The sequence below is a fragment of the Ambystoma mexicanum genome, chromosome 11 (assembly GCF_040938575.1).
Source record: "Ambystoma mexicanum isolate Mex_15411 chromosome 11, UKY_AmexF1_1, whole genome shotgun sequence".
In the NCBI taxonomy this organism is placed as follows: Eukaryota; Metazoa; Chordata; class Amphibia; order Caudata; family Ambystomatidae; genus Ambystoma; species Ambystoma mexicanum.
The window spans coordinates 445,384,653-445,406,984 of record NC_090934.1 but is presented as its reverse complement, the minus strand read 5'-3'; the positions used below and the strand labels follow the sequence as shown (position 1 = coordinate 445,406,984).

General features: G+C 42.3%; 1 protein-coding gene across 7 annotated transcripts in view; it reads left to right on the top strand.

Annotated features, from left to right (window-relative positions):
• The first annotated feature begins 894 nt into the window (after positions 1–894).
• The window catches only part of LOC138503495 (embryonic protein UVS.2-like), a 293,734-nt gene continuing 272,296 nt past the window's right edge, over positions 895–22,332 (top strand). For 3 of the 7 annotated variants that reach the window (XM_069623275.1, XM_069623273.1, XM_069623271.1), the window contains exon 1: positions 895–1,047. The gene's annotated coding sequence lies outside the window, so the exon portion shown is untranslated. The remainder of the gene's footprint in view (positions 1,048–22,332) is intronic. The other 4 variants (XM_069623274.1, XM_069623272.1, XM_069623270.1 and 1 more) reach the window with 2 other exon arrangements.

Below are 22,332 nucleotides of genomic sequence, written 5' to 3'. Positions count from 1 at the left end.
CAGCCTGCGGTAAAAATGCAGAATGGTAGGAAAATGAAAACACTGCCACCAGCCATTAAAAGTCATGAGGGTAACATAAAATATGTTACACAAATAAGTATACAGAGGAGCTACTAAGTAACCCCCCAGCACTCCACATAAAATAATGTGTGTTGGGTCTACAGAGTGACAAGGTAAATCAATTAAATTTCACTTTACTACTATTGGAAACAGTAGTTTATCCAAGACAAGGTATTTAAACCTAAAGAGAAATCCCAGGGACTTCGCTGTGGCACTGCACTGAAGGTGATGGGTTTCACAATATAAAAGCAGATGCCTATGGAGTTTGTCAGACTCCAATTAAAAAGAAACACAGAGTCCGAATCAGATCAAAAATACATGAGAGAGTGAAAAAAAGTTCTCACTCACTCCAGGATTAAAATTAAAAGTCCTAAAGTCCAGCACAAGAGCTGGGGGTCTCTAAGGTTGAAAGGAATTTGCATAGATATATGAATTCTCCCTAACAAGCCTGAATAACCTCTAAGGGCAGGGCCTGACACATAGACCACCAACGATAAACACATAGGCATCCATTCCATGAGGACATAGACTAGAGGAAGAAGGTCAGGGGCAGCGCATAGCATTTACACTTGGAAGTTAGTTGACTACATATTACAGATCGCCCCACGACTTCACTTGAATTATTTGCCCCTTCAGGCCCCCGAAATAGATTGAAAGGAAGCAATGACAGAGTGAGCTATGGCGACATCTGGTGATTTTGCAGAAGTCTGACACATGCACAGACCCTTCTGAGGTGCATGTTGCATAATGTTTGTCAGTCAGCTTCTTCATTTCCCTTTAATCAAGTTCTGCTTAGACTAGATTCGTCCACGTCATCTTCCGCTCAGGCTCGGCCCCACCAGGGGATGTCGACTTAAAATATAAGCCTCCCCAATACTTCCACGTCTGTTGGGCTGCCCTAACAGTGAACCTTCTGCCTCCACTAACATCAGAGCCCAAAGGAAATCTCTTTATAGCCCGGCAGATTACCATCGTCCTCATCAGACAGTAAGTACAGTTAGACTCTGTACCCCAGGGGTTCTCAAAACCCTTTTCTGTGTATGTGTGTTGGGGGAGCGTGAGGGGGGGGCGGGGGACGTGTGGCGTGTTGTTTTACGAAGGACCATTTTTTAACATTGGTCACTTCTTCGCAATCGCCAGCACAGTAAGTCAAAGATATAATTGTCTGTTTTAATGGCAGTGGGGCTCCCAGCAATTAAGGAGTTGTTCTTTAGTTTGTTATGGGTTGCGGTGTAAACACGATTTCTGCGAGTCCATTGGAAAATATGAAAGGATTTAAAACAAGTGTAGTTGGGCTTTCCACCATACCCCACCCCTCTCTTCCCACTTTCCCATTTGTGCCTTCGTTCATCCCTAGTAATATTTGGTGAAAAGAATGCCACATTATGTCTTTGAAAGGATGTTGGCCCAGTAGTGATGGTTAAAACATGAAAGGTGTTCAGGACCACGATGAAGAGAGGAATGGGACTTTCTCCAAATACATTTTTTAGTTCTGGCTATTTGGTGGCTCTTGATAGCCCAAACCATTGTTTTAGGGTAGAGATAGGAGGGTAACAACATGTGAGGAGAATCACACAGCTTCTGGGTGTTGCTTTATTATTGACCCACACACTGACTGCCCATGGCAATGCCAATCACGCTGGCTATTCCCAGGTACGTGCCCCTCCCTGCCGAAAACACATCCTCCTGGAATCTCTTTGATCTATCTCTATCAAGCAGTAACATTCATCATAATTTCTAAGCAGTATGATGAGAGATCCAGGCTTAATTGCAGCTGATAATTGGCTGTTGATGCATTAAAAATGTGCTAACCAAGTGTGCCCTAAAACAAGTTGATTTATATCGGTTCCTTGCACTGAACTCCTGTTAAAAACACATACAGACAACAGATGTGGCTTGTTTGTGGTGTTAGATCGCCATTTCCTGGTATCATATGCCCAGGTAAGCACATACTTTTTAGATGTTGCCATTTTATTTCCAAGTAGTACTGTTATTGCAGTGTCTATCAGTTGCCTTTCAAATGCCCATATACACGCTTAAACCTGTTGGCTTTACCAATACTTGTTGTCAAAAGAAGTGCTTCACAAAGTGTACCGTATAACTGGTGAAAAGGGATAGCTCAGATGCAACGCGTTCGGCTTGAAAGCAAGACGTTGGAGTGGAAAATAGGTTCGATTCCCGATCCCACACTGAGAAACCGCGATCTCTTGCTCAGAAACCAAAACTATGCAGTTTAGAGCACACTGGGAAAGTATTTTTGGTCCAATATTAATATCAGTTGTTATCTTTTTATTTTTATGACATGATAGGCGTGACAATACTTCCATATATATCTTTGTAGGTGAATTGTGGATTATCCATGTACTCGATTACTCAAATGGAATATATATTCACAATACTCAAATGTCTAATGAAAGCTATTTCCAGTATCCACTTTCCCAGGAACAATCACAGACTGCGTCTATGTATCAAGCAACTATTGGTAGCCTACACATGCTTAACAGGTTGAGAAGGATGCATCTGACTGGTCTACTGCTTCCGCAAAACACGCGCAGTGCCTGCCCACGTCTCCTCAATCACCTATGGCTAGCATCATGCTTAGCAACAGTTATGACCAACCTCCCTTCCAAGCTACAGCTGTGACAACTCACCCATCCTCCAGAAATAGGTACAGCTAGTTTCAATGGCCATCAACACATGTGACCCAACTCTCTATTTCTTCTCGAGCAACAATTCTCACAATTAGCACCAGCTCCCACATGCAGTGTTGGCCAACCTCCAAATGCCAGGAAAATGCATTTCTAGTCTTCATATGCCAGTGCACATTTCTCCATTATTCAGTCCTCCCCTTCCCTTCTGCTGGTGTGTTACTGCCTGTCCTTCTTTGTACACCCCATCATTTACACGGTTCTCTATTTCTTCGATGTTCCTCTTCGTTGTGGGTGAGAGCGCACAGCAAGCTAAATAGTACCAACTGTTCAGAGATATGATATGACATTTATAACGCGCCTATGCACAAATGTTCAAGGCACAAGCTTAAAAGACAGCAGAGAATACTCAGCCTTTCATCCTATGGGTAGGGCCTGATACAAATTGATTGAGACACAAATCACAACGGCCATATCATCCGATCCTTCGGTCTGAGATGCTACTCCTATGCAGATGACGTTCAGATTGTTATTCATTTAGATCTTGAGCAGGCTGAGATGTTGTCTCACCTCTTTCAGTGCCTCTCAGCAGTAGCAGATTGGATGAACCACAACTGGCTGAAGTTAAATGGGGACAAGACTGAGGTGCTGGTGGTGGCTTCCCCACCGGTTCCTTCACTATGGGTGTCTTCTTTCTGCCCTCCCGGTGCCTACTACAACTGTAAAAAATCTGCGAGTTATGATCTCCACTTCTTAGTCGTTGGAGCACCAGGTTTCTGCAGTGTGTAAGGCAGGACACTTTCATCTGAGGATCTTGAGTAAAGTTCTTCCCCTTATTGCCTCTAAGTTTAGGCCTCCAGTAATCACCTACGCTGGTCCTGAGCTGGCTGGACTACTGTAATGCTCTCTATCTTGGTCAGCTAAAAGTTCTCACCCAACGGTTGCAGCATCTTCGAAACCTCGCAGCCAGGCTTGCCCATATTATCCCAGTCCTGCGCCTGCTTCACTGCCTACCCGTTGCACAGCGTGTGAAATTTAAATCTCTGTGTCTGGTCCACCGGACCATGTCGGGTTTGGGTGCAGAGTTTCTTCGGGACAAATGTTGTCGATATGTCCCTTCTCGGTGCGTACGGTCAGGGACAGCAGGCTTGCTCTGTGTCCCGCCCTTCCATTGTTCTCGAATGCGAGGTCGGGCTTTCTTGGTGACTGCAGCTAGGCTGTGGAATGATCTGCCAGGGGCACTCACAGCTATTCCTAACCACTTACAGTTCAGGAGATCCCTGAAAAGCCTCCTTTTCTAGATGTCAGTGCTTAGCTGCGTTTGGTTTCAGTGGCAAGATACCCTGCGGTGAAAGTGTGCTTTATAAACTTATTAACATAACATAACATACCATCCTTCTGAGGTTGGCAAACCGAGCATGATTTAATTGCATTAGTGTAGCAAAAACAGTTCTAACAGCGCATTCCACTCATTTTATTGTATTTATTTCATCTTTATGTGTATCCTCTTTCCGCCTTTTCAAATACTTTATATTCTCTTTATTGTCTTAGACTCCCCCTTCATTTTGTTTTCTTTTTCTTGTACATGTTCTCCCATTTATTAGCTTTTCATCAGCGTGCCATCATTATAGCCATGGAAGAAGTTAAGAGACGAAAGGAGATGGCCTGGTGAGCATGAGCTGTCATAACATGAAGGCTATCCTTTGCACACCTATGGTCATAGGGATTGCTATGGGTTGCCTTGACCTCTACTCTCCATGTTAATGTTCAGCAGATCAGACGTCCCTTGCACGTTTCATCTGAGGGACTCCCACATGACAGTGGTGTCACTTTGGTCCTCGTTTCTATCAACCCAGTTTGCTCCCTATCCCCCGCGCCCAGCTCTCTTCTCCTACAGTCCCCGCATCTGGGCCACTGATAGACACTATCCCCCATTTCACTGGACTCTCACATCTAGTCAGTCCTCTATGATTGAATATCCACCATCTTTTGCTTCCATCCCATCACTTCTATCCTACATTCCTGCTCCTACCTAATTGCACCAGCCATCCTATTCCAACTCCTTCACCATGCTCACCCAATGTACCTCAACCGAGCACACTCATCCTACCTTACTCTCTCTCACCAGCCTTACCCCTCTGTTAGGGTAGAATTCCATTTTAGGGGTTCTGCAGTGACATATTTTGGGATCACTGAACGTTGCTTTTCCCCACTTGGTTTCCCTGGGGTTTCTGATTAATGTTTGCAGTCAGAAGAACCTCTATCGAGGACCCCTTTCCCACAGAAAAACATTTTAATATGATGCCTTATTGGCATTCGTATGGACGACACGGGTGTTTTAAGCACATTTTGGCACACGAGTGATTATGTTACACTACTACGGTTGTATGGGGTGGGCTGGTGGCAGCTGTGATATAGTTTTGCAGACAATGTTACTGCATTAGTAACGCAATGTACTTTATGGTAGCCATTGGGGTACTAATGTCTTTTTTTTAAGTACTAATCTCAGCCATTTCATTCAGCAGTTTGTATTCACATAGACTAGCACCTTTCCTAGGACAGGCCAGTACACAAACTATGTGGTTGGACTGAGTGTATGGTTGTATTTAATTTTGTACCAGCCTGGCCAGCTGCAAACATCTTTATGTGTCTACCTTTTGTAAGGTTGGAGGGGGCTTTTTCCAGCCCATGCATGAATGTGAATATCTTCCCAGGGTAAGGGGCACTCCTCAATTATGTTGGGAGGTTTGTATTTACACGACTTACTGGAAGATCTTTGCAAACAGCTGTGCTGCTGTATTTTTAGGATCAGGTTGGTTTGGGCATACTGGATAGGACCTGTGACCTGCAACTCAGTTCCCATGTAATCTTTTGGCTGCTGGATGTTCTTACATAGCTATGCCTTATGTACATCCTAGTCCTCCTCACTGCATCGGCTGGATGTCCTCTGCTGGGACTATTAGTGGGCCATTTTGCAACTGTCTTCAAATTCTGCCCTTCTGGTTGGAACCCTTTGGGTGGTATTCGACCGGATAACTAAGTACCTTGAGGATAGTGGTCTTGGCGATCCACTTCAAACTGGCTTCCATAGCAAACTACTTTCATGCTTGCCTCAAACATCTCTCTAATACTCCCCCTCCAAACCCTCTTCTATACTCCTTTTTTGATCTTTTCTTCTGCTTTCAAGAATGTTGACCACTCAGCATTCGAATTTACTCTCCAGGACCTTGAATTTCCAAAATCTGCTCTTGCTACCGACTGGAAGGCCAATCACTTAAAATCTCTTGGAACTTGCAAAGCTCTGACCCCACCCCTCTCCTGCAAGTGCGAGTGTCCAACGAGTATCAGTCTTTGGACCTCTGCTCTTCACTCTATAACTGATTTAGGAAGAATGATCTCATTCTTTGGCTTTCACTATCACCTTTTGTTAGGCAGAATTAAATTATATGCAGTACCCTTTGGAAACACCACACACAATTAGGCTTCTGTAGCGGTACCTGCATGCTTTAAAAAAATTGTCTTTCCCTGGGAAGTCGATGGTGCTTTAAAGTTACATTATTGAAGTAACCAGTACTCGCTGACCTGCCAGACCGTTTGCTTTATCAGGCGACGAGTAGGTGTTTACTTTTAAGTGAAAATCAAATGTGACTGTTGATATGCAACACTTATGCACTGATGTGCAAGCAGGAAGTGATTGAAATATCTCAACAAAGTACATTTTAAGTGGTCTGTGTCTGAACAAACACCCCATAAATATGGCGAGCAACTTAAAAGTGGGAAATCAGGTAAACTTGCCATGCCCACCCCCAGGTTTGTGGCCATAATTAAACACCTTGACAGCATAAAGATGGCTGATGAGCAAATGGAAGGGCATCTAGAGGTCCATGAGGGCGGGGGCTCTCCATTCGTGCTGGAAGCAAACAGGCCAAACATTGCCATTGATATTGATAATGTGGAGTGTCATACTGTTAAGGGGAGATAGATATGTCTTTCCATAGTAATAAGGCAGATTTGACTATTAAACAATCCTATCGCATCAAAGAATGTACGATGGAGACATTTCCCTACAGCGCAGCTTTCTCAGTGTCAGAGAACCACCCACTCCATCTGTAACACTAGATGCCACTACCGGCACTAAGCACACTTCCGACATTTCAATGATGGGGCCGATTGTAATGGAGGAATTATCTAAACATACACATCTTTCCTTAGGTACATCAACCCTGGTTTCGGGAAGAAAAGGCAGCATTGAGAATGTTCATCTGCATAATGCGGTTGAACGTAATCTTGATAATAGTGTTCCTTCCATGGAATTGCACACAGGACCTGTTTCCACTATTGGGGCTGCTCAAATTAATCATCTTGCCAACTCTAAAGAGGAACTTATGGCCAATGTAGCAGTTACTTCTGAACAAATTCGTGCCACTGTCAATTTAATGTCTAGTCCGCAACAAGGGGCATGCAGGTGCTATAGCCCCGTAGAGCATAAGTTTCCTTCAATGTCAATCTATGATGCTGCCCACATCATCTTTTCAGGTCCCTCACCGGTGGATCATGAATCTGAGTCCATGGAACTTCAGTTTCCTGTTATGAGTAGGATATTAAACCTGGTGGACAAGGGACATGAATTAACCCATCTTGAAATCAGGACATTAAAACAATCCAATTTTGAATTAATAGCCAAAATGTTTAAGATTGAAGGTATATTATGTGGTAGCATGAAAAATTTTCTTGAACCTATCAAGCAAGACAAAGTTAAGTCTGAGCAGAAAAGCACTCAAACTGATCTATTTTGCATGAAGGCCAATGGCTCACAGACTGGTTGAGCTTTCACATGGAAAAGTTGAGATGACTGGGGACCCTAATGAGAGAGTGCTGTTTGGTCAGTATTCTTACTCTACAAGTAATAGTAGACTTGAAGATAAGGTTCTTAAGGTTGCAAATAATTTGACACTTTTGACTAACCACATTGGCTTACCACTTGCACATTCTGACTCTGACCAATCTCTGACCAATCTCCTATAACACTAGATAGTCCTTCTGCTCTTGCTTAGATCATTGAACGAGAGCAAAACGAAGGTATTCTAGCAGTTAGCCCAACGAACGACAAAGATGACAATGTTATGATAATACATGACAAGGGATCTAAGAGCGGAGGCTTCCTGTCTCGTAAACAGAGAGGACTCCATTAAGGGCTCTTAAAAGATACCAGACCTCGCAGAGCAGCCCAAGCCAACTGCCTTGTCATCCCGCGTTTTAATCTCCAAAGATCAGGTGGAACCAGCTTCCCCATCCTGGCAGCCAAACTTTGGAACTCACTCCCCAATGACCTTAGAGCAGAACCTTCCTTCCTGAAATTCAAACACCTTACCAAAGCTTGGCTATCCTCCCAAGACAGCTAATACCAGCTTACTGCCCTACTTGCACTTTGACCTACTTCGCATCCATTATTAACTATCCTGTATATCACTGCCTTATCTATATGCGCTTGAATGTATACTTTGTAAATTTTGTAAAACTTCTTGTAATACTCCTGTAATACTCTGTCACATGCCTTGTCTTGCCTTCATCTTGTTGTAACTAAGTTAAGCGCCCGGTTGCCCCTGGGCCTGGTGCGCTATAGAAATAAATAAAATACAAATACAAATACATATTTTTTTAAAGCATAGATTCTCAAAAAAATGTCAGTTCAGAAAAAATCAGAAATTATCACCCACAGTGACATGAACATTCCATCTCCAGAATCTAGTGAAAGCACACCACAAAGTAGTGAGGATGCTATTCTAGATTTGAATCAACTGAATGCAGAAAGCAGAAAAGCTCTGCAACTGCAGGATTCTCGTATTGCAGGTAGCAATAACAGTGTTAATAAAAAGGTGACAGTTACCGAACAAGAAAAGAAAACAGCAAAAACATAAAATTTAGAGAAGACCTCTCCCTGTTCAGTTCTAAGTACCTCTGAACAAGAAAAAATGTATCTGACCTCAAGAAGGATAGCAAACAACATTCTGCATTCTATCCTCTTAAGGTTGTATCAAGCAAGCCCTCAGTACATAGCACTGGAGAAGACCTGGGAATTCCTATGCAGGCTCACCCAATGCAAATTGCAAGAGCTGATACACTACATCATACCAGTGCACAGCCGCTGGAGGAATCGAGACAAAAGGCTGATGTATCCATGCTGCTCATGTCTGGACTTCATAGTTCAGATGCCCAACCTAGTGATGCCATAGGTGCATTCATGTCTATTTTAGATTCTATCTTTGAAAGCGTTCTCATACTACGAACGCATAATTGTGGAGGGCGATTTCAATGCCAATTGCAGATGTGAGTTTAATGATAGTGCTCTTCCCAATTTTGTCGTATAATGAGTGACGTGCCATTGAGACAGGTCAATGCTGGAGTTACTACTTTGCTCTTTGGAATATGAGTTTGGTATTTTTGATCCTAAGACGCTACAATACATGTTGCACAGGGAGCGGTCTTACTCGACAATTGATTATTTTTGATATCTGGCAATTTTTTGAAATTGTGTACCCTGATCATTTCAGTTGACATGGGACTTAGCGAACATCGCTTAATTGCTTTTGTGGTCATCTTGATACAGTTCCGGAATTGGCTCTGGTGGAAATGGAGCATCTCCCAAGTACAATTCATTGGAACAAATTTCTTTGTCTGAAACTTGTGAAAACCCTTGGAAGGATCACATTATTTGACGCCTTGGTTAGATACTCTGAGCAACACTATGCCTGGCTGGAAAGATTCAATAATTACATTTTTCGAGAACGATTGGCGTGGCTTACTCTCACATATAAAACTAAGGAGAGACCACATATTCATCACTTTGGCCAGCATATTGCCTCATTAAAAAAACATTAAAAAAACAAAAACATAAAGATTTGAAACAATTGGCAAGTCAAAGGGTTTCTGATGGATAATACTTTGTGAGAAAAAAACAAATTGTGCAGGCACATATTTATGCCTGTCGAAGCCATCGCTATTTACTGCATCTTTCCGACAATCAGATTATTGTTAGACATTTATGCAAACATGATACTAAATCAATTTGGAACATGTTTAAAAATTCCGACAATACGGATAGAAGGAAATTGCATAATGGTATTTCCGCAGAAGCATGGTCAGAAGCATGGTCATTGTTAATTTCTGAGACATTCAAACTTCCAAATAACCATCTGCATTAACCTTTTGAAAAGAAGAAACTATCGCATTTACCTTGTATTACATGGACTATTCCTGATGTCATCTGGGCTATAGGCCAACTTATTTTTTCAAAGGCCTCGTGCCCCAATGGCATCCCAGTATGTGCATTAAAAACTGATGCTGCATTTTGTGTTAGAATTCAAAACTAGTATTATTCCTCAATCATGGCATACAGCTATGATAGTCCCTATATATAAAAAATATGATGAGCCGATAAACTATAGGCCCATAGCGTTAATGGATGCTTCATATAAAGTATTCACCATACTGATATTACAAGAATTTGAAAACATATAAAAACCTATGACATCTTATCCCAGAATCAAACGGGATTTTCAAAAACAGATGGGTACGGCAGAGAATGCCACTGTCTTATCGCTTTTTCTATATTCAATCAAGAAAAACTCAGCTGGCACAATATATATGGACGGTTTAGATTTGAGCTCTGCTTTCGATTGTGTAATTCGTGACATACTACAGAGAAAACTACAAAAGTGGGGATTCCCTGAGAGTATTAGTCAGTTGCTAGTATTATTACATACAGCTACATATTTTAAAATTCAAATTTATCAACAAGGTGATGTAACATAGAACCTTCACACTTGCACAGGAGTGAGGCAAGGTTGCAACCTTGCTTCTACATTGTTTAATCTTCATTTGGTAGGCATTGATCGTATTTGGAATCAAATACTATGTTTTCCTGCAAAGTTTGACCATTTAAAATTAAATTGGCTGACATACGCGGATGACATTTTGTTATTTTATAAAACTCCTTTTGGTCTCCAAAATAAACTAAAAGCATTTGCTTCTTTCGCACACGATCACAACCTGCGCCCCAATGTAGCAAAGTCTAAGATCTTAATTTTTTTGGGAGGGAAAAAATTGCCACAATTTATCTGGACCATTAACAACATCTTGCTGGAAAGAATTTCAGCACTAAAATACTTAGGCTTTGATGTCACATTTATTTTTTTAAATACTGGTACAATTATTTAGTATTAATAATGCGACCTTTGATGTCTCAATTAACGATCATATTTCAAAAATATTGCAAATACTCATTAAGTCCTGCCATTCAATTTTATTTGCTAAAAATTGAAGCAGTGTTGTTCTATTGCTTGGAATTATGTCTCCATGACATTGATCAAATTCACAATTCTCCGCAAGCTCGTTTATGGAAGCAAATTTTGGGTTTGGCAAAATCTGTACCAAATGCATTTATACGTATAGAACTGGGTTTATCAAGTTTATCTTCATGAATTTTGTGGCATCAGATGAATACATTTGCCAAAATGCTAGATCCACCAAGGAATTCAATTTACACTGAATTTGCAAAGATGCTTCATTCAGAACATCCACAATCAGTCTTATTGTTTAAAAAAAGAATGGAATGTGTGTTAGTACGGATTAATATTACTAAGGAAGATGTACTCATCCGCGCTGGTTACGCAAAAAAAAAAATATATCAAATGGATTGGGTTGAGGCCCAAGAGGAAATTGGTTCTTATCAATCATATCAGGAATTCACCAAACATTCACACAAAAGGTTACCGAGACTAATGTACATTGAGTGTTTTCCAGATGCCCAAATACATGATATATATATATGCGGTTTTGTATGAACAAGTTGCATTCGCTGGAACGAATTAAACACTGGATACCTTCTGGTGCAGAGGTATGTAGATTCTGTAACTTAAGGCCAAAACCAGAATCTATCAAGCATTTGCTTATATATTGCAGCTATTTTGAGAATGACGGAATTGTACTCTTGGGGGAAAAGAATGTTGGTAGCACTACTTCCTCGAGGGAACTACTTTGGTCAAAATGCATGAACAATCCTTTTAATACATTTATGTGTGCATTGGGATGGTTTTTGTTTAAAATTGAAGATATACTGCTAGAAAAAATGATTTGTATTGCAGTTGACTGACTTTTAGCGTACATTCTATAAGAGGTAGGGAGTCAACAAATTGGCTAATGAGCCTTAAAATGATCATTACTCTATTCTATTACCTTAAGTGTTGATGTAGTAATAGAATGTTATTTTATGTTTGGTTGTTGTTATTTTGAGTATAGTGCAGTATTTCTATACATTGAGAACAAAAACTGATTTTAAGTTGTACTGTTTTATATATCTGTTTTTGATGTCCCTTTATTTTTGTGTTATATGTTTTATGGTGTGAAAAGTTTCTTATAAACTGAAACACACGGTATTAATAAAAATTAAAAAAATGAAACAAGTTGCGATCTTCTGTTAGAATGTTTGGCTTTGGTTGAAACCGTCTCATGTTTTTTCAGCGCTTTGTTCCAGATGTAGACTTGATCAACACCGAGTGGTTTTGGGGCAAGATTTTAAATAGTTGTGAGTTATCATTGGATATATCAATTTTAAAATGTTAGGAATTTGTATTGTGTGAAACGAAATGAAAGGTGTTTATACTCTTCTTTTATATTTTTGTGTGTAATGTAATGTAATATCTGATGATTTGTGTGTTTTAATGATTTTATATATATATATGAACAAGCGGTTTGTTGCCGTGAAACGCGTCGTTGTTTTCGTGTTTCTTTCTCTGTCCTGGACATCATAATTATTAAAGTTATTTCGTGCCTGTAACATCCTGACTTCCTGACTCTGTGTTTGGAAAGGACTGCTTAAATCCAAACTTCTTCCTGGAGTGCCATCCATTTTTCCTGCACCTCGGTACGGGGATTCTTTCTGATATATATATATATATATATATATATATATTGAATTGTAATGTAACCAAGTTTTAAACAACATGTTTAGTCTTGTATTTTTGCAAAGGTTTTTATTTAACCAAATGCAAATAAATTAATAAGATCTATGACTGCAACAATTCAGCACTACCACTACCTCTGCTGCCTGCTCTTATTAACCTCCTTAACACACATAACATTTCTCCTTTTCTTACTAAGCATGCTGCAAAAATGTAAATCTCCAATCTAGTATTCAGGAAACTTGGCTACTGCTCATTTCTACGCCTTCTGTACTTCTTCCTCACTCTAGACAAAGTCGTCACCTGTGCTACCTGTACTCTCTACAACCAAACTAGACCCTCCCACACTTCTACCTACCAACAAAATGCTGATTGCCTTTCCATGCACTACCTCTCTTTTTTCAAGTTCCTTCTACTAATCTACAAAGCCATCATAGGTCTTATTCCACAGTATGGATTTGATTGCATTTCAGTTTACTTACCATCTCGTACCCAGTAATCTTCCTCTGTGTCAATCTCACAATCCCATACCTTCCGTGTGTCTCCTCTCGCTTCTGCTCTTTCTACCTGTCTGCTCTGCTCCACTAGAACTCACTGTCCATAAAAATAAAAGCCATCCCAACTTTGGATCTCTTCAAAACTCAGCTTATACTTAATTTAGTTGATAAAGAGGGCCTCTCCCTTCCCCCTCCCCCATCCACCCTACCTGATGGCACACTGCCTCCAGTTATGCTTAATAGCATAATTTGGTATATTTAAATAGTACTTGTCTTTAGTTTGAAGTGTTTGCCCCCTTAGGTTAATGTTAATTTTATAAGCCAACTGTTGTCTTACATATGCATATATTTTTCTTTTTGTGTTGTTTTGTCCCTAGTATGTGTTCCACTTTTTATGCCCTCAAAAACTGCCTCACAACTTGTTTTCATCTTTGTGCTATTGTAGTAGTAGTAGCAGTCATTTGGATAGCGCCTTTGACCATTGGTGTGGTCTCAATGCACTGTAGGTTCAACGCCCTTGTGGGACCGATGTCCAGGTATGGGAATTTCAACAGAGGAGTTTAGAGTGCCTGTGTGCACTTCAGCCAAAGAGAAGTTGGGTTGGGGTGGCCAGGTCCCTACTAGCTACCAACATTGAGCCAACAAGTGGATGGGTGCTTTCAAGTTGTCAAGAGATCGGGTGTGAAATTAGTAGGTTTTTTATGTGTTCAGCTAGACCGAATTTTTGTCGTGGAGGATAGCTACATTCTAATGGCAGAGGTGTTGTGCAATATGTCGTTGGGATAGAAGCATGGTTGCAGATGCGTGTGGGTAAGTGTCCTTGCCTTCAGCTGTCTACCATAAGCATGGAGTGTGATACATACCAGTCTGCTGTTGCTGGATTCTTGTTTTTATAGATTGTGCACGACTCCCACCTGTAGTCCTTTGGAGATTATTAGATTATTTTTACCATCATTCACTGAATGCATGGAAAGATCTTGTTTTTCCAGCCTACCTGTAGAGATTAGATGGCTCAAGAGGAAGGGGTTGGCGTAGTCTAAACGGGAGAGGACAATGGACAGGATTGCAGTCACTTGTGTTAGGCAGAATTGCATGCAGTACCCTCTGGGACCACCACACACAATTAGGGCTACAGGTGTAAGCAAGATACACCTTTGGTATAAATCTGTACCACACAGTTTCTTGGTAGCGAGCTGAGCAGCCAGGCTTATCTCAAGAGCGAATGTGAGCAGTACCAGTAGTTACACAAGATTTTGAGACAGTTTGAGCTCCCCTGAAAAAGGAGCCAAATGGCAGTTCCATTGCTTAGTAGTGAGCAAGCAGGACAAAAGTAAGTAGAATAGATTATATATACTTTGTAGGCAGTGCAAATAGTTTCAGGTCACCAGACTAGTTCAATTCAAGTCAATAGGCTAGGCAAAAGTCAATGAGCTAGTGTTCTGGATAGGAAAGAGCAGTTCAGGTATCAAACAGTAAAGTCTTTGCAAACATTCTCACAAGTAGTTTAGGCAAAAAAGAATCATCTGTGGGGTCGCAAGCTGATTAGGCCTGCAAGTTGGGAAAGTTTCACAAACGTTCTCCACGAGAGTGGCGTTATCTCAATCAGGTTGGCAAAAGTACCTTTTTGTGAAGAAAACAAATGTTGCTGAAGTCGTAGTTCCTGGAAGTTCCTGCAGATCTCGCTGTTCCTCAGCCTCAGCAGTCGTAGGGACAAGAGGGAGGACGTCAGAGGACTCCTGCACTGCATGGGATCGTTGAATAAAGCTAACAAAATGGAGTCACTTCAGTTCCAGTAGCTGTAGATTCAAGAACAGAAACTGGTGCCCCACTCCCTGGTTAAACCTAACCAGCCTTGAGATTGGTATCCAGGTGTCTTACGAGTTGATTGTTCCCACCAACTCAAAGGAAAAAGCCGTCCTTGAAGGAGCTTCTCTGTCGAATGGCGTTTGGCAATTCAGACCTGCAGTAGGGCTTCACCGGGCAAACCAATGGTCCAGTGGTTGCAGCAGCCGTCCTCTTCCAGCTCGTCTTCGGTTCTTTCGTTCCAGTGGTCTACTCTGTCTTTCAGTGCTGGAGACTCGCCTTTCAAACAGTTTTCTCCCTTTCATTACAGCCTACCTGTCACTCACCTAGCAGGGTGGCTGTCCTTGCCGGACAGTCAGCCAGCCAATCACACCAGAGTTCATTTGGGTCTCCTAGGAGACTAAGCACAGGGAGTTTCGGACACCTCCCTCACAACCTGCCCACCCCAGACACTCGGACGTCAGGGACGGACTTCAGTCATGAAGCCCTCAAAGGCACACGAACAAAGGGATGAAACCTAGTTTGGCACGCAGAGCCAAACACTAGAAGGACCTTTCCAAAATGAAAGGTGAATAAAGAAGACCGGGACCTGTTTAAACAAAGGGGCTTAAGGCGCCACCTTGAAGAATATGGCTTCCATGATTTTTAGCTACCGGTGTTCGCGGTCTGGGAAAATGAAATAGTGGGAGAAAAATCTCACACTTTTTCCATGTGGTACAGACGTATACCAAAGTTTGGTCTTGCTTACACCTGTAGTCCTAATTGTGTGTGGGGATCCCAGAGGGTACTGCATGCAATTCTGCCTAACACTGGTGTACAGCAGTGAGGATAAAGTATAGTTATTACATTGAGAGTACTGCACTTTTGTTCAAATAACCTTCACAAGGCTAAGCATCACTAGAAAAGCAATTGTCTTATAATGCCAAATATGGATAACTTCAAACAGGAAGCCCTGATCATTCTAACAGTAGATCAACTGAAAGATATGTGTAAAGTCAGGTTTCTCTCTGTTAAAGGCAAGAAAAATTAATTGATAAAGAAATCGTTGAATCATCAAAGACTGGGAGGTAGAGCTAAAACACCTATCCCCCCAGAAAATGTGGAAGAACTGTGGAGTGACTTATAAGTCCTAAGGATGTCATCTCTGACGGGAGATCAAACTTTATGTGCCACTACATGCAGGCCATGTGGAAGAACTGTGGAGTGACTTATAAGTCCTCAACTGCCTACCATCCACAGACACATGGATTGGTAGAGAGGTTTAGCAGTACTATGAAGAGCATGATAGGTGCTCTAGAGTAACCCCTTAGAAGAAAGTGGGACCTTCTACTGCCATGCCTTCTATTTGCTTACAGAGAAGTCCCTTGGGAGGGAGTTGGATTTAGTCCCTTTGAGCTTCTCTGTGGTCATCCAGTTAGAAGTCCATTGGCCCTAATTAAGGAGGGGTTGGAGAGTGCTCCTTCTCCCAAGCCAGTGAGAGTCACTGACTATGTGTTAGGTCTCCGGAGGAGAATAACACACATGATGACAGAAGCATCTGATAACTTAAAAGCAAGTCAGGCTCTGGTAAAGCATTGGCATGTCTAGAAGGCCAACATGGTTGAGTTTACTCAAGACCAGCACATTTTAGTTATGGTACCTACAAGGCAGAGGGCCTTACAGGACAACTGGATAGGACCCTCCAAGGTTTTGGGAAAACCTGGAGATGTCAACTATCTGGTAGACATAGGAAATCCTAAGGAGGCCCCGAGAGTCCTTCACACCAACCGTCTAAAAGCTTATGTCACCAGACCAGAGGTGGGAGCTTTGCTTCTAGCTTCAGCTCAAGAGGAGGAAGAGAGTGGACCTCTACCTGATCTCCTCAGGGGACAGCCTTTAGATGAGAAAATAGAAGGAGTTAATCTCTCCTCTAATCTGACACTGGAACAACAGGAGGAGTGCAAGTTTCTGTTACATCACTTTGCCTCCCTGTTTTCACTATCACCAGGCTTGGCCCTTGTGGCCAGCATTATATCCTCACTGGTGACTGTTTACCTGTCAAAAGCAGAGGTTACAGAATGTCAGATAATGTTAGAACCCACATAAAGGATGAGGTCAACACGATGCTTGATCTCAGGGTAATAGAACCCTCTATCAGCCCATGGTCTAGTCCAGTTGTGCTAGTGCCAAAGGCAGGATCCAAGGAGCTGAGATTCTGCGTGGACTATAGAGCTCTAGATGCAGTCACAAAGAATGATGCCCATCCTTTACCTAGGACAGATGATCTGCTGGACAAACTTGGTTCAGTCAAGTACCTCAGTACATTTGACCTAACGTCAGGCTATTGGCACATAGCCCTGACCGACCATGCCAAGGAGAAAACTGCATTTTCAACCCCAGCAGGCCTTTACCAGTTAAAGGTAATGCCTTTCGGATTAAAAAATGCACCTGCAACATTCCAAAGGATGGTTAATCACGTTCTGAATGGGATGGAGGACTTCTGCATGGCATACTTGAATGACATAGCAGTGTTCAGCCCTACTTTGAAAGAACATGTTGACCACTTAGGATATGTTTTGCCAAACTTTCATTGTGGAAACAGATGCTTCCAATACTGGTATAGGTTCAGTTCTGAGTCAGCTGGATGAGAAAGGTAGGGAGCACCCCATCTGCTTCACCGGCAGAAAGCCGAAGGAAACATAAACAAGGTGGGCAACCATTGAAAGAGAATGTTTTGCTATTGTGTGGTCACTGAAGAAGTTTAGACCATACTTGTTTGGATCTACTTTTGTGATTCAGACTGACCTCCAACCCTTGAGATGTTTAATGCAGATGAAGGGGGAAAATCCTAAATTGTTAAGATGGTCAATCATCCTACAGTGGTTTGATTTTACCATTGAACACAGGTCAGGCTGTAATCACCAAAATGCTGATGGTCTCTCCAGAATGTTTGACCGACTGGAGTAAGGAGATTCTTCCAGGGGTGGATTAAATCCTCCTGTCCCTTAGTCTGGGGGGGTGGACGAGTGTTAGGGAGAATTTTACCTGGAAAGAGTGTGAGCCTTTTTTCCCACTGTTTCATGTGTATTGATGTGTGTTTTACATTTTGAGTTCTCTGATTTTGGAGTTTTAGGTCACTCCATAGGCATCATCTTTTCATGTGTGTTGCACAGCACCCTCAGTGCAGTGACACAGGGATGTTTTTTAGACTTCCCAAAGGTTTAAATACCTTCTCTGGGATAAACTACTGTTTCCCAGAGAATGTAAAGTGAAATGGACTTTACTAGTTTTTTCCAAATTCATAGACCCAGCATACACCATCTTAGCATGGAGTGCTGGAGGGGTTACATAGTAGCAGTCAAATGCTACCCTTTCCTATTGAAAAGGCCGGTGACAGTGGTTTTACAACAAACTACCAAGATTTTTCCCGACCGCGAACACCGCTAGCTAAAAATCATGGAAGCCATGTTTTTCAAGATGACGCCTTAAACCCCTTCGTTTAAACAGGTCCCGGTCTTCTTTTTTCACCCTTTTTGGAAAAGTCCTTCTAGTGTTTGTCTCTGTGTGCCAAACTAGGATTGGTCCCTTTGTTTGTGTGCCTTTGGCGGGCTTCAGGACTGAAGTACGCCTCTTTGCATCTGAGTGTCGGGGTGGGCAGGAAGTGAGGGAAGTGCTCAAAACTCCCTGTGCTTAGTCTCCTAGGAGACCCAAACGCATGCTGGCATGTCTGGCTGGCTGACTGTCTGGTAAGGACAGCCACCCTGCTGGGTGAGTGACAGCTAGGCTGGAATGAAAGGGAGAAAACTGTTTAAAAGGTGAGTCTCCAGGACTGGAAGGCAGAGTCTACCACTGGAACGAAAGAACCGATACGAGCTGGAGCAGGACGGCTGCTGCAACCATTGGACCATTGGTTTGCCCGGTGAAGCCCTGCTGCCGGTCCGAATTGCCAAACTCCATTCGAGGACAGCTTCTTCCTTTGAGTTGGGGGGACCAATCAACTCATAAGACACCTGGATACCATTCTCAAGGCTGATTAGGTTTAACCTGGGAGAGGGACACCAGTTTGTGTTCTTGAATCTACAGCTACTTGAACTGAAGTGACTCCATTTTGTTTGCTTTCTTCAACGATCCTGTGCAGTGCAGGAGTCCCCCGAGGTCATCCCTCTTGTCCCCACGACTGAGGCTCAGGAACAGCGGGACCTGCAGGAACTGCCAGGAACCACGACTTCAGCAACATTTGTTTTCTTCACAAAAACGTACTGTGCCAACGCGATTGAGAGAACGCCACTCTCGCGGAGAAAGTTTGTGAAACTTTCCCATCTTGCAGGGCTAATCAGCTTGTGACCCCACAAATGATTCTTTTTTGCCTAAAGTACTTCTGAGAACTTTTGCAGACTTTACGGTTTGATACCAGAACTGCTCTTTCCTATCCAGAACACTAGCCCTTTCGAGACTTTCCTTCAAGCCAACACAGGCACTCTGACAGTCTTTCGTCCAGTTAAACTTCCTATATTGATTGGGTTATGTTAGAGCTGTCAGAGGGGCAGCAATGGTTCCATAGTCTGCCATGAAGTTCTGTTAATACCCAGTGAGGCCCAAAAATTCTCTCACTTGGGTTTGAGTAGTGGGAGTTTCCCAGTCAAGTACATCCTGTACCTTTCTATGGAGAGGTTGGATTCGACCCCCTCGTAGCTCATGACCAAGGTAAGTGACTTTCCCCTAAGCTATTTGGCACTCAGTGGCCTTGATAGTGAGGCTAGCCCTTTTCAGGGCCTAAAACACCCGACCCAAATGAATCAAAAGCTCCTCCCAGGTGGTAGACAGCAATGTCCATTGTCCCAAAAGGCACAATTCTAAACTGGTAGAGCCCCTCAGGTGTTGTCAATGCAGTTTTTTCCTTAGCCTGGTCCATCAGAGTTATTTGCCAATAGCCTGAGGTGAGGTCAACGTTTCTTACAAATTTGGCAGCACATATGGTGTCCACAAGCTCATCAGCTCTGGGCAATGAGTGAGCGTCAGTTTTGGCGACGGCATTGACTCCTCTGTAGTCCATGCAGAACCCCCAATCCTTGGTGCCTGCCTGGGAATTTGCCTTGGGGACAAGGACCACAGGGCTGGACCAGAGACTGGTTGAGGGTTCAATTACACCCAGATCCAACATCTTGGCGACCTCTGCCTGGATGTGGTTCTTAACAGTATCTGACATGCGATTGCATCTGTTTTTGACAGGTACACTCTCACCAATGTCAATTTCATGCATAAACCATGAGATGAGGCCTGGTGTCAGTGAGAACAAAGGGGCATACTGCGGGAGCAAAGCACCCCAGGCCCTCTGCTGCTCTGGTGTCAGATCGAGAGAGAGACGTACTCCCACCACTGAGCCATCCTGCGGGTTGTCATGCAACAAATCAGGAAGGCACTTACTCTCATTCTCCTCTTGCTCTGAAGGTAGCAGAAAACATGAAACATCCTCTCTTCTGTGGAAAGGCTTGGGCCTGTTGACATGGAATACTTGAGGGGTTACACCAGGGACTCCCATGTCAACCAGATAGTTGACTTCACCCATCTTGGAGATTATCCTGAAGGGTCCAGTTCAATTATCTGCTAAAGCTTAAGGCTTGGTTGTCTCCATCACAAGGATCCCCTGGCCTGGAGTCCAATCCACTTGTGAGGCCTCAAGGAATGCCAGCGCTTATTTAATTCTTGGCTTGCCTTAAGATCCACTGATGCCTGGCCCATCATCTTTATAAAAAATTTTATGTGACATAGTTTAAATAATAAACTTTACACATATAAACCATACATTGAATAAAATTCCAATACAATAACATATATATACATTAAAATTCAAATTCAAATAGTACAAAGTTATAATAATAATTCATTCACTGTCTCTATAATTCATCATCAACCATAAAGACCAGAGGTACTAATCATTTTTGCCTCCTAGTCAAGGGCATACTCACCTAATTTATGATATACTTAGCAATATCGCAGTTTCCGTATAGGAGCACAACCTGGCCAATTCCCAGCACACGTTATATAGATATACCCAACTTAACTTCTACCCTTAACCAAATGGAATAAAGTGCTTTTAACAATCTTATGCTGTTGGTGTTGATACAGTGATTCCAGAAAAGCATGTCCCCAATTGTTTCCATATTATGTACATGCTTTCCCAGATGGGTAATTATATCATCTGTCATTGCCAAACATTCCGTGAGTACATGCTTAGCTGTCTCGAGATGTTCCAAATTCTTACAGCGACGGCAATAGTGTTGATCTTTGGGTAGCTTATCTATCACCCCTGTAGTCATCTTTATGGGAAGATATTCAATTCTTAGTAGCAATATAAATCTCCTGAGCCTAAGAGATGGGCATAGTGACAGATACGTCTGCGGCTTCTTATATGTGTATAATCTATTTTGCACAAAGCTATATCTTATTAGCTTGCGTAGATGGTCAAAATTTTCAAGCCAGTCCCACAGCTCTAACCGTCTCCCCATAAGAGATTGCATCGCTTCAGTATATGACCCTTCACGATGTCTCCAACAGATGTCTTCAAATAATTTTTCCATTTGATCTTTAAATTCCTCTAATGGGACCCTCAGTGTTACTTTTTAGAGAGAATGACATTAGTAGGGCATTACCCTTGCCATTCACCATTTTTAAATAAAATCCCATTCTCTTTTTCAGTACCTGCGCTTTTAATGATATAAGCCCCAGCTCCAATCTTAATAGTGACATAGGTATACAAGCCGGAAGTCCCAGGAGCCTTCGCCAGAATTTTTCCTCCACAATTTGTAGCCAATCCAGATCCATTTTAATCAGGGATTCAAGGCCAGAGACTATCATGGGGGAAAAAACCTGAATATAAAGATGACGGGTTCCCCATAGAGTAAAGCCCCCTTGTTTAGTTGTAAAGCTTTTAAAGAGGGCAGTTATTTGTGCTGCTCTTGTTTTTCGGTGTCGTTTACATGTAGAGTAGTCGCCTTTGGGTTCTAGCTCTATCCCAAGATATTTACATACCGGGGCATATGAAATTTCCACATTATCAATGCGAAGCAGTACACGTGAAGATCTTTTACTTGTGTATCTCATCACTTGTGTCTTCTCCACATTAATAGTGAGCCCGTTATGTGCAGAATATTCCCAAAGGGCTATTGCCGAGCGTCGTAATCCACTGATAGTATGATCAAATATAACTATATCATCCGCATATGCGAGAACCAAACAAGGGGTTTTACCAATGCTGGGAGGGCAATTTTTTGCAGTAGCTATTTTTAAAGGGATATCGTGAACATATAGATTGTATACAAGGGGAGCAGTCACGCATCCCTGTTTAATCCCTCTATTCTGTAGTACTTCCTCCGACACATGACCGTC